Source organism: Fukomys damarensis, unplaced genomic scaffold (assembly GCF_012274545.1).
Source record: "Fukomys damarensis isolate Sample0158 unplaced genomic scaffold, DMR_v1.0_HiC HiC_scaffold_12, whole genome shotgun sequence".
Taxonomy (NCBI): Eukaryota; Metazoa; Chordata; class Mammalia; order Rodentia; family Bathyergidae; genus Fukomys; species Fukomys damarensis.
This window is the reverse complement of record NW_022900924.1, coordinates 27,271,747-27,285,169: the sequence shown is the minus strand read 5'-3', so window position 1 is coordinate 27,285,169 and position 13,423 is coordinate 27,271,747. Positions and strand designations below refer to the sequence as shown.

The following is a 13,423-nucleotide window of genomic DNA, read 5'->3' as shown; positions in this document are numbered from 1 at the left end:
ATTTCTCATGATGCACTGTAGTTGCCATTTCGAATGATTGGCTGAACCAGAATTTCCAAGTTAATATGTTGATGTTACTGAATTGAGATAATTTGAAAATTGGAAAGAGAAAAGCTTGAGTAGAGGAATAGTTAGTAAAAGGTAATATTGACTTCATTTATAATTTATTAGTATCTGTCATTAGCGTGTTGCAGAAAGCTTTGCATGTACTATCTAACTAATAATATTATGAGCCATTAAGTTTTCAAATTCATTCTATGAATTAGGTATTGTAATGGTTCAGTTTTATAAATGATGAAACAAACAGAATGGATAATGAAATTTTTCTTTCTTTCTCTCTTTTTCTTTTTCTTTCTCTCTCTCTCCCTTTCCTCCCCTCCCTCCCTTTCTTCCTTCCTTCCTTCCACCCTTCCTTTCTGTTGGTTGGTTTGTTAGTTTTGCAGTACTGGTGTTCAACCCCAGGGATGCTGTACCACTTAGCTACAATCCCAGTCCTTTCAAAAAATTAAAAATAATAATAATTTTGAGACAAAGTCCTGTTAAATGGTCTAGGCTGGCCTCAAGCTTGTGATCTTCTTACTTCAGCCTCCTGATTTGCTGGAATACAGTTCCTTGCCACTTTGCTTAGTTCTAATGCACTTTAACTGTAGCAATAATTATAATTTAAAATTTTGATTTGATTATTTTCTAATGTTTACTGCTTGTGCTTCAGATCAGGGGATCCAAAAATCTAAGCTGCCTGTAAACCAGGTGGGGATCTTATGAAAATGCAGATTCTGACTTAGTAGTTATCAGGTTGAGTCTGAGATTCTGCACTCAAACAAGCTCTTAGAGTTTGTACTTTGAAGGATAAGGCTTCACAGCTTTGTAGCTTAGCAGTGGAGCACTTGCTAGAGGTGAGGTCATTGTTTCAATTTCCAGCACTGAAAAATAAAGAAAGAAAAAAAAGAGAAGACTTTAGATGGAAGTCGTTGACTTTTTTCTGTCAAGATGAGTAATATAATTAGTGGGCCATTTTATTGGTTTTATGGGAGCTGAAAATAAAAGAAATGTTAGAGTTTATATTAAATAATTTTCTTAATTTGATAATAGTTAATTTGAGACTGTTTAAGAAATAGATCATTGCAACATTTCACTTTGTTACAACGAATCTGGCTCCAAGTTCTGTCAATGTCTCCAGAGATTGGATCACAATTCCTGGTTTTCTATAAGTGCTGGGCCATATTCTCCCTGAGAGTTTCTAATGAACTAGTGAATTTGTTCTTATCGCCATGTAGTTTTTTTTTTAACACTCCAAGTAAAGTGTAAATGTATACATATTTTATACATTTATACAGCAGCATAATGTATAAAACATTTCCACACGTAGGAAACCATGAAATCACACAACAACAAAAAACGATTCAGAAAAGCTACTCATAATGGGCACGCCTTATTCAGTAGTAATAGCAATTGAATTCACTGTGAAATTTACCCGTGAATTTGATGATTATACTGTGTCACTTACAAATTCTAATTAGTTCTTGAGCACTGAGTCAATAGCTTGGCTTGAATTCCCTTCCCTCTAGCAAGGGGCCAAGACATTCACTAAATTAATCAACAAGTTCTTATTGAGCAATTGTCTATCATCATATGGAGTCAAAAGTTATGTTCTAAGGCTGGAGTTCACCAAGCAAACACCATCCCAGTATTCATAGAATTTATAATCTTAGGAATAGCAGTTGCTTAATAAGAGTAATTAAACAACCAAATACACAATTATTTCATTAAGGTTTGAATCTAAGTTATCAAAATAAAATAATCTACTATCTACAGTGTCTATTCCTTCCTAAAATCCAAATAAAAATTATTTCACCACAAGCAAATTAGGCTCTATACTACTCATCATAAAAAGAATAAAGTAAAAGTCATAAGAAGTTTAGAGGCACTTAAATTATCCTAAAGAAAGGTAAGAGAATAATTTCTAACATTTCAGTAGTGAAACTTTTTCTTAAATATCACTTTCATTTTGAATGTTTTTTCTTTGAATTTCAGATGATTAGTCAGAATTCATCCCAAACTGCACCACCTTGTAATTTTAAACAATAGCTTCTCTGACAATATGCAGGAAGGATTGCTATCTGGTTATCAGGGGTGAGCCATAATAGTTGGGTTGATGGTGTAAATGCTGGTCTTTCATTTAAAATGAGTGCATCAACTAATATATTCTAAAAGAGTACAGATCAATTAATCTTTAGAAGTCTATTCTATTTTGGTGCCTCTGAATATTGTTTTATGTTAATTTCTCAATTTTAATAAGTATAACCTTGTCTTGCTTATCTGCCTATTCTCAAACAGCGCTGTAATTTGAGATGCTAGAATTTACTGCTTTACATTAATGTTTTCAGGATGACCATCTTGATAGCTGAATATTAAATGTTTTTGCAAAATTAAATATGATTATTTAACTCTATCTTGAATATTTTCATTATCTCAAAACTTTTATTGCCTATAAAAGCAATCACTATATCATAAAGTTATTTTTCAATTAAAAAACAAGTTACTAAAAATGTTTTGTCATGTTTTCTTCCTCTAACATAATTGAGAAATTTTAGTTAAATCAATGAAATAAAGCTCTTTCAAATGAAGTTCATCTTCTAAAATTTAATCATTCATATTATAATTTGTAGTGATTCTAAACATTAAAATTGTAGATTTCTAGCACTAACACTAAAAATCATATTCTTGTCTTTAACAACACTTTGTCTCCATTCCAAGCTATTATCTTATTACTACATTTGGCTTAGTTCATTTAGTACATTTTGATTAAAATATCTTATTTAGAATAAATCATAACAATTCAACTAATATCTGCAAAATGGTCAATGAACATTATTATTATTTCAATACACAATGTTTCCCTTGATGTGTTAACATCACTTTACTGTCAAAAAATATTTCTATTAAAGAAAAAATATAATGCTATAACAAGTACTTAACATGAACCACGATATTAATCATATCTTCATTTTAAAATATATATATGTCATTTGGCTTTTCTGCTGCTTTTGACAATTCAAAATGAGATGCTCGTACTAGAGAAAGAAATACTCCTACTACTTCTACTTGACAGCATAGCCATATTTGAAAAATGATTTAGATTCAGCTAGGTACAAAAAAGCAGGATAAGCTTTAAAAGGACATGTGAGGAAAGTATTTTTCAATCGTGATATTGCATAAAACTAATACATGTACTCATTTAGTCACTGCAACTGACATTAGAGAAAAGGCAGTTAAAATAACTGTCACAGTAATTATTAATGATGAAATCATTATCTACTTAGTGATGGGCTTCTGTCCAATTACTTTCTGTGGCTCTCAAGATCTGCATAAATTTGAAAAAATGTGCTTGTTTCCATCGTGAATTTTTTGTGGCTCTTTTTCCTGGGCAAACCTCCAGATTGGCAAGCTCAAGCAGATTTTAAAATATCCTTTCCATCTATCACCCGTATGTATCCTTCTTGGGAATGGATTGACATCTGAGTTCAGACAGTTGGAACTAAGCAGCTTTTATCGGCAAAAAAGTTCCCCTGGTGCAGATACCTCTCTTAACTTCCCCAGTTTAGTGTTTTCTAAGTGTTGTAGATTGCTTCCAGCTATTTAAGCACACCATTCAAGGATCAAAGTAAATGAATACCAAGTGAGGGTATCTTTTCCAGAGGCTAGTAACAGAGTCATTCTCTGTTTACACATTATAAAACTTTTTTACATGAATAAAATGTGATAATATATTTTGTTTATTTTTCTAGTTCAGGCAGATTATACTTAATAGACTGTTGATTTAACATTTATTTTTAAGTTTAGACATTCAATTAATTAAGCATCTTTAATCCTGGTAATTTGGCTTGTTAAATAATTTATAACTTTTTTTCCCCTCGAGTGTATCGGTACTTTTTAGGTATATAGTACAGTTACATTCATCATTGGGATCTTGTACCTTTACATGACGTCTTGGTTCTCATTTTTTCCCTATTCCCTTAACCTCCCTTCACCCTCTCCTCCCTTCCCTATTATCAAAATTTTTTTTCCATTTTTGCATTTTCTCATATTTTTTCTTTTCCCTTCTAAAATGTTCTCTATCCAATCAATCCATGCACCTTTGTTCTATTCTAAAAGTGAAGTTTTTTGAAGGGGCACAGAGAAAGAAAACAATCACAATTTCAACAGCTCCTATCACATACAGAGAGAAATCCAATATCTTCAATTCAGGTCCAATTTTGACAGTTAACGTACTACTAATGAGATCAAGGTCATAGAATCGTAAGAATTGGTATAGACCTAGAGGAAATCCTCAAGTTGCTCTGGATCAAAACTCAAACCTTCTCAGTTTAAAGGTGAAGAAAAGGATTCTCAGAGTTACGTGTGTGACTAAAACCAATAGATACTTAACAGAGCAGAAATGAAGCCCTGAGCCCTCTGACTTCCATGCCTTTGCAATTTCTCCTAAGAATGGTGATGAAAGTGTTTGTAAACGTTCACTTATGCAAAATCAGCCCTACTGGTCAGCCCTCTGATGTTGGATCAGATCGTCAGCTCATTACGTAGTAAACTGTATTTTTGAAAAGCTGATTAAGACATGCACTAAAATCCATAGTTTTCTTCTCATCTTTAGGTTTTCTTACTCACAGGCCATTATTTTATGCTCCTATGCAAAATAAGAAAAGTAATGAAATAGTATTCATTTTTTTCGCTTAAATTATATTACATAAACTGCTGAAAAATGTATATGAAAAGGGTTTAAATAAGTATCTAACTGTTCTGAAGAGCAATTAGTAGTTCAAGAGCTTAGAGTATGTTTGTTGTTGTTCTTTTTTTTTTTTTTTTTTTTCACTATGTAGTTCATACTGGCCTTCCACTTGAGCCCAGACTGACCTCGAACTCATGGCAATCCTACCACGTCAGCCCCCCAAGTGCTGGGAACACAGGCATTGCCACCACATCTGGCCAAGTATGTTTGTTCTGAAGCAGAATAGTGGTTGAGATAGCAATTTTGCAAGTCAGAGTGACTGAGTTCAGATTCCGGATTTCTCGTATATACATACAATAGTGAAATACTGACTTTATAGAAATTATTTGGAGACTGATATGCTACGCTTTTTTATGTTGTTGCCATCACTATCATTATTTTAATGTAATGATGCAATTTTAATGTAATGTATAATGATAAGCTGTTTTAAATCATGACTATATTTTGTCCATAATAATCTGCTCTATATAAAGGCACATTTCTTTTAATAAAACATTTACCAGAAAATTGCATCTAAGGCATTTTCTGAGTTGAATTTAAAGCCATGAATAATACGATTTCAACATTAAAAATGTATTGTATATAAATGACTTTATACTAAGTTCAAACTAAAAATAATTGCTGATCAAGGTGTTGAAATTTAAAATTGTAAAAAATAGAAGTTTTATCACATATATCCTCTGTTCATCAGCTGGTTTTAAATTCTGCTTCAGTATAAAGTATATCACATACTCTAAGAAACTTTCGGTCCAAGAGCTTTCATGTTAAAAATAATCCTTTTACTTTCAGAAATCAATAACAAAATGTTCTAAACTTTGTTGTTGCTTCAAGTAAAAGACTGAACATTGTTTGCTCTTTTTACATTTTTGTAAATGATTTTTCTTCAAACAATTCTGTAGTAGTTTAACATTAGAAACAGCTTTGCTGAAAATAAAAGGTAAGAAATGTGTGCAAAATTTAGTCAATTTCAAATCTTTGAAAATTATCTTAGAGTAAATAATGATGTAAATATAAGTTTTAAAATAATATGAAATAGAGTTTAAGAAGACTAGAAAGAATCATCATTATTGAGGATATACTCCTAAGTGAAATAAATAAGTCACACATCTGTAAATACCGAATAGTTTCTCTGGTGTGAACAAACTATAATAGTACATAAGATCCTAATGATATAACTGACAATGTGAAAGAGGAAGAAAAGGGCTAAAGGTGTAGGGAAAGTGGGATGGGTAGAGGAGAGGTAACAAGGGAAAAGAAGGAAAATAGGAGAAATGAAAAAAATGGAAATAAAGTATTTGTAAATGGGGAGGAGAGGAGAGGGTTAAGGGAGGGCAGAGACAAGGGGAAAAAATGAGAACCAAGACCTGTCATGTAAAGGTACAAGATTAATAATGAATGTAACTGTATTGTATACCTAAAATGTACCAATAAACTCAATTAAAAAATAATTAAGATGTGTATCGTACATATGCCAACTCTTCACAATGAATGCAACTATAATGTACTGCAGGTATGTAATAACAAAAATTAAAATTTGGAAAGAAAAGATTATTTTAAATATATATTCTGAAGTACAACCTAAGCAATGATTGACTAGAGCCTTGGTTGAGGGGGAAAATTGAATAGGGTCTGGCTGTTATTTCCTGTGAAATTCAGGTACTGTTTAGAAAATACTTTCCTACCTATTGCTACCTATGGCTTCAAGACTTTTATCTATTTTATATTCCAGTAGATTTAATATTTCTGTTTTAATGTTCATATATTTTATCCAGTTTTATTTGGATTTAGTGCACTATGATAAGTATGGTCCAGTTTCAATCTTCTGCATACAGATATGTAGTTTTCCCAAAAGCACTTTTTGAATAGGCTCTTTCCTTCAGTGTTTGCTTTGGCCAAAGATCAAATACCTGAGTATGTCTGTGAGTGTTTCTTCATCCTCTTTTTGTTCCACTGATTCATGCATATGCCTATGTTTGTTTGTTTTCCAATACCATGCTGTTTTTGTCACTATTGCCTTGTGATATATCTTGAAGTCAGAGAAGTCCTCTTGTTTTTTTTGCTCTTGCTGTCTAAAACCGCTTTTTTTTGCTCAGAGTCTCTCGGTTCAATATGAATTTTAGGATTATTTCCTCTAGTTCTGTAAAATATGCTGTAGATACTTTGATTGGGATTCCATTGAATATGCATAATAGTTTTGAAAGAATGGTCATTTTGACAATGTTTTTTCTCCCTATCGAGGAGCATGGGGTATCTTCCCATTTTCTGATATCATCTTCAAACTTCTTTTCAGAACACTGTAATTTTCTTTGTACAGGTAGTTCACTTCCTTGGTTAGGTTAATTCCTGGGTATTTTATTTGCCATGAAACTACTCTGAATGGTATTATTTTCATAATTTCTTTCTCATCGAGTAAATTATTGGTGTAGACAAATGCTAATGGTTTTTGTATGTTGATCTCATACCCTGCTACATTGCTGCAACTGGTGATTAATTAGGAATTTTCGGGTGGGTTTTTTTGGATCTTCCATGTAAAATATCATGTCATCTGCAAATAACAATAATTTGAGTTCTTCCTTTCCTATCTGTGTCTCTTTTATTTATTTTGATTGCCTCCGTGCTCTGGCTCATGCTTCACATACTACATTGAAGCGGTGACAGTAGTCATTCTCATCTTGTATCTGATTTTAGGGAGGAATGTGTCTTGTCCTCCCATTTAATGTGACTCTGGTTGTTAGTCTGTCGTAAATAGCTTTTATTAAATTCAAGTATGGTCCTCTATGTCTGGAAGCCGGGGATTTACCTCAGTGGTTCCTCTGCCTGTCTCAAAAATGCAAGGTCCTGAGATGGACCCCCAGTACCAGAAAAAAAAAAAAAAAAAAAAAGGTCTATATCTGTTTTCTTCATGGTTTTGTTATTAAGGGTATTGAGATTTTGCTGAAAGCCTTTTTTGCATCTATTGAAACAGAACCTCAACTGCACAAGAAATAACAACAAGAATACACAAATGGGATTATATCAGACTAAAACCATTCTGTAAATAATTTGTGGAGTGAAGAGATAGCCAACGTAATAATAAAAAAAAATTTGCTAACTACTCAGACATAGAACTAACACCTAAAATATATGAAGAACAAAAAAATTAGAACACCTAAAATTAAAGACCCAGTCAAAAAATGGGCAGAGAAGCTGGGCATGGTGGTACACGCCTGTAATCCCAGCTCTCAGGAGGCAGAGGGAGGAAGATCTCTGTGAGTTGGGAACCAGCCTTGGCTACATACTGAGTTCTAAGTCAGTCTCAACTACATACTGAAGGGCTGGGGATTTAGCTCAGTGGTTTTGCCGCCTGCCAGCATAAGGACCCAAGTTCTATCGCCGGTACCAAAAAAATAAAATAAAATAAAATAAAATAAAATAAAATAAAATAAAAGGCAGAGAAATGAAGACATGTCATAGAGGAAGAAGTACAATGGAAAACAAATAGATGAAAAAATGTTCAACATTTCTGGCCATTAGAGAAATGCAAATTAAAACAATGCTAATATTCCATCTTAGTAGAGAAGGAATGCCAATCATGAAGAAATTTTAAAAAAGGGCCAGCGATTTAGCTCAGTGGTTCCACTGCCTGTCTTGCAAGCACAAGGTCCTGAGTTTGATCTCTGGTATCCGCCCAAAAAAAGAAATTAAAAATAACAAATGCTCATGTGGCTGTAGTGGACAAAGAACCTTCTATATTGTTGATGAGAATGTAATCCATTACAACCATTATGGAAATTAGTGTGGATATTTTTCAAAGAGCTAAAATTAGAAATTCCCTATGACCCGACTATCCTTCTAGGTGTTTTCTACACATCGTACTACAGTGATACATGTATACCAATGTTAATAGAAGCACAATTCGTTACACCTAAATCCTGGAAACAGCCTGTATACCCATCCATCAACAGAAAAATGGGTAAGGAAAATGTGGTATCTATACCTGATGCAGTACTACTTAGCTATAAAGGACAAATTTGAGACATTTGTCAGAAAATGGATGCACCTAGAAAAAATAAAGTTGAGTGAAATAAATCAGATAAATAAGCTTAAGTGCTATATGGTATTACTCACCTGAATACCGCAAAGTGCAAACAAAGAGAATAATGAAGTATAGAAGAAAATAAGATGATTTCTTTAAGTGGGAAAGGAGAAATTAGAGGAGGAGGGTGGGAGGTAGAGGGAGGGATAAGGAGATTAAAAGAACAAGCTGTATAATACACATAAACCCACTCCCCAAGTTGCTTGAAAAATATGTGTACTGCGAACATATACTAATGAGTAAACTGAAAAGAAAATGAATGGATAGAGATTCTATTTGTAGATGGCACATTTCATGGAGCATATAAAGATAGCCTCATGTAGTATGCATCACCAGGTAAGAACAGAATACATCGTTTTAACATGTATCTTTACAAAGTCTTCCAGGAGTGTTTATTCCTTCCTGCAGATACTTTTGTTAATAGCTTATGTTGACCATGATTTTGTCTAGGATTTCTCTTGGATTATGGAAGCTATCTCTCATTCTATTAGAGTGCTCCAGAGGAACAGAACCAATTACATTTATAGAAGATTTATAATTATAACAAGGAATTGGCTCACATGAATATGGGATCTGAAAACTCCCAAGATCCGAAGCTGAAGTTCTAGTACAGTTTACAGTATAAGTTTCAGTTGATGGGGTAGACAGCTGAGACTCAGGAAAAGGCAATGTTTTAATTTAAATCTGAAGCGTTAATAAAAAAACAAAAACAAACATACCAATTCAAAAGCAATTAAACAGGAATAGTTCAATCTTATTTGACAAAGCCACACTTTCTGTCCTATTTGGGATTTCAACTGATTAGATGAGGCCCACCTGGATTGTGGAAAGCAATAGCTAATCTATTTTATCAATTTATCAGTTCAAATGTGAATTTCTCCCAGGAACACCCTTATGAACACACCCAATTAATGTGTTGGCAAATGCCTGGGCATATCACAGTCCAATGAGTTGACACATAAAACTATTCATTCTACTTACCTTTGTGAAAGTGACTAAGGGTTATATAATTTGCACCTTCTCAGTACACCTTGTCACCTATAGTCAATGTGAATCTGGGATATTGTAGGTGAACAAACTCGCTACTTCCTGACTCGTCATGACAAATGCTCTTGCCATTTAAAGTCCACGGCCTCCACAGAATCACAGAAAATGTAGTCTCTACCAGAAACCACATTTGGACAGCTCTTTCTGCTTTTCTGTCTTACTTCCCTCATTCTCTTACTGGTTTCTACTGAGAAAAAAAAAATCTCTCAAATTCATAGGCATAAATTTCTCTGCTGCTAGAAAACTTCACATAAAAATAGCTTCTCATCATTGAAGAAAACTATGGGTTGTAAGCAGGAAGACAAATGGAATGTTTATTTTTTTTCATTTTATTCATATTCAATCTTCAATTCCAAAATTTTGTATTCATAAACTTCAATATTATATTTAGACATATAAGTATTATATACACATAGATTAAGGTGTTTAAGCATGCAACAACTTTAATATCTCATTTTTTATCTGCAAAATATTTCTATAATTATTGTCTATATTTTTCTTATCTCTAAATAATCATCAAAAAGCTTTAAAATGTGCAAGTGAAACAAGATGGCTACTGAGTAAGATCCTCCAGCGATCATCTTTCCCTAAGAATCTTTGTTTGAGTAGTTATTCACACATCAAGCTATCCGCAAGAGCAGTGAAATCCAGGACTGAGAACATATTAAAAAGAAAATATACATAATAAAAAGAAAATATACATTATAAAAGGCAGAAAGAAAAGAATTGTCAACAAAGCAGCATCCCTCTCCCAATCCAAAGAATCTGAAAAGCCATATATTCCACTTGGGGAAAGGAAAGGAAATTAATCCAAAAATTAAGCTTTATTTCCAGTGCCAGACCCATGACAGTGAGAGCCCATGCTAGATGCACATATGACCCCTACTTTCAAGACCATTGTGCCTAACCCCATTTTAGGTGTGTGAATACTTTTTTAGGTATGCCTCCAATTCACAGTGAACCGAAAACTAACTGCATTTGGGAGAAACCTTGGCTTGGATTACCCTCTAGTGCTGAAACAATGAAAACACACCAAAGCAAATTCAGCAAACCTGGACTTAAAGTTTTATGCAGTGCTGAAATAGTGCAAGCCACTATAGGCTCAGAGAAAATAACCAGAGTGTTTAGAATTTCTTCGAGGACAGGTAAAAGCTAGATTAGTGAGAATATAAAAAAAAATGTAACATTTTAATACCTTAGGGGTTACACAACAAATACAAAAACTTTCAGGAAGCTAAGACTTCACCTAATACTGAAAATAATGCACAAAGGGCTAGGGATTTTCTTGTAGTGTCCGATTTAACTTAACTAGTCTTAGTCTTGTAATCATGCTCTCAAAGGTGAAAGGTAAAGAGAAAGTAATCAAAACATCAAGAGAAAAGTTAAACAACATAAATCAGTGTTCCTGATAGAAGACTTCTCAGCAAAAGCCTTTAGGCTAGGATTTCGGATCTCTAGCTGTGAGTTCCAGCAGAGAAGTGTCACGATGTGGCAGAGCAGTGGATTGCTGTCCACTCCTGAATGTTAGTGCATCTTAGCATGGTATTCTTATAGATAGGTAGGATAATTAGATATCGTACAGGCAGTTAGATATCTTATAGACACGGAGGAGTCAATACAAGACACAGGCACTCGTCAGCACTAGAAAGGGAGAAAAAATATTGCACCTACTTACTTCCCCTGAGAATAGTGACTGATATTCTAAGTAGGCATCAGTCCCCCTAGTCCATTTCCTTTCTGGAAATTCCTTGTACTCTGTTCTTCCTATGTGGCTTATTTTCCTACTTGATTCCTGTTTAATCAATATTACCTGGGAGACTGTACTTATAGTCTTAAGGGTTGGTCATGGTTCTGTCCCACTTATAGATGGGCTAGGTAGAAATATTATAGGCAGTCAGATAAGAATTGCTCCTCAAGAGGATCAAGGCAAAGCTGGAACTCACCACAGCTGCACCAGAGACACACTGGCTGAAAATCAGGCCTCACGATAAAGATACGATGACCAGATCTACACACTCCCTCAAAGAGCAAACACTGGGCCTAATGAAGTCTAGATAGACATCACCCACCCTGGTGGGTGACAGGGACTTTTGGGCCCACCATTTCCTTTAAGAATCTTTGTTCTTTCCATCCACGCTTGCTCTGTGGCTTGCTTCCCAATTAGACCGCCCTTACCTAAGTGACTGTGCTTGTGACCTTATTGGATGTTCGTGGCTGTGGCCCGCATTGTACCCACGTGGGTTTCACCCTATAGAACTTCTCTGTAAAGTGGGGTCCTTGACTACACACTCGAGACCTCTCCTGCCCCTCAGGAGCTTTCCTATCAATAAACATCTTCCTACTCTTAACCTCCATCACTCCTAGGACTCATTCTTCAATTTCTAGAGAACAAGAACTCGGTATGTCATACAGTGAACAGGTTGGGAGATATACTACTTGATATTTCATATTTCCTGTGACAGTGTCATCTCTTTCCTCTGTGCTCTTTATCTCTCTTGACAGAGCACAAATGACAAGTTCTGCTTCTTTGGATTTTCCATGTTGACACTGCAGTATCTACCTGATGTCTCTTCTTGCTACTTTTATTACTGCTGTAACAATTTTGCGTCATCTGGGGGTAATATGGTTGCTTCTTTTAGTGATATAAGGAACATCTGGGGAGGCCATGCTATGCACTACTGTACCATCCCGGTGTGGATAGCAAGCCATGCTCTACCTCACTGTGTACTGCTCCGCTGGAATATGTACCTCCCCGTGATCCTAAACCTAGTATTGTTAAAGACACAAAGAAGGAGTTTAAAATAAAAGAAGACAACTTATTTGAAGATGAGGAAGGAGAAATAGAGATAACAGAGCTACTCTGGATGAGTAGAGAAAATTCAAAAATGAGAATCTCTTGTCTGCAGCTCCTTCTTTTGAGATCCTTGTCCCATGTAGTCTCCCGGAATATAATTGGCTCCCTAGCTTGTAATTCATCCCAACAGTGGATTTCCTCTGGCCATGAGACCTTTCTCTGTCCTTAGGAGGAGGATAAGATAATGGGTTGGGGGCTTTACAGAGAGGTAATTTAGGCTCAACAATTAATTAAGGATGAAGTTTCAATTCTGATGCCAATCATATTACTTGGTACCTTCCAGGCCTTGAGTTATTTGCCTTTGTCTTCCTCCTTGCTCAAGCCTAGCTGTCTTTGCCCTTCTAATGGCTGAAGTCCAACCGCAGAGGACAAAGCTGCTCTATTAATTTTTAATGAAGCGCAATGAGGCCTTCATTCCTTCTTTGCCCTACCTAGCTTCTCCCAGTCCCTACATCCCCTCTCTGAGACAGCCACCTAACTGCCACCGGAGACATGGGTGATGACCGATCTGGTTTCTCTGAGTTAAGTGGGGTCATAGTTGGGAAGCAGCATATGGAAATCTTCAGCAGGGAGGATCATCTTATGGGCTTTGGCAGAAGAAGTCTGGCAGTTTACAGTGCGTTTTGCCTGCAAGACCACTTGGAATTTGGCAGCTAGACAT

At 34.9% G+C, this 13,423-nt stretch overlaps 1 long non-coding RNA gene across 1 annotated transcript in view; it reads right to left on the bottom strand.

Moving 5' to 3' along the window:
- Window positions 1–356: 356 nt before the first annotated feature.
- Window positions 357–13,423, bottom strand: part of LOC117285709 — an 87,835-nt gene continuing 74,768 nt past the window's right edge. The window contains exon 3 of the long non-coding RNA XR_004516813.1: window positions 357–923. This is a non-coding gene — a long non-coding RNA (uncharacterized LOC117285709). The remainder of the gene's footprint in view (window positions 924–13,423) is intronic.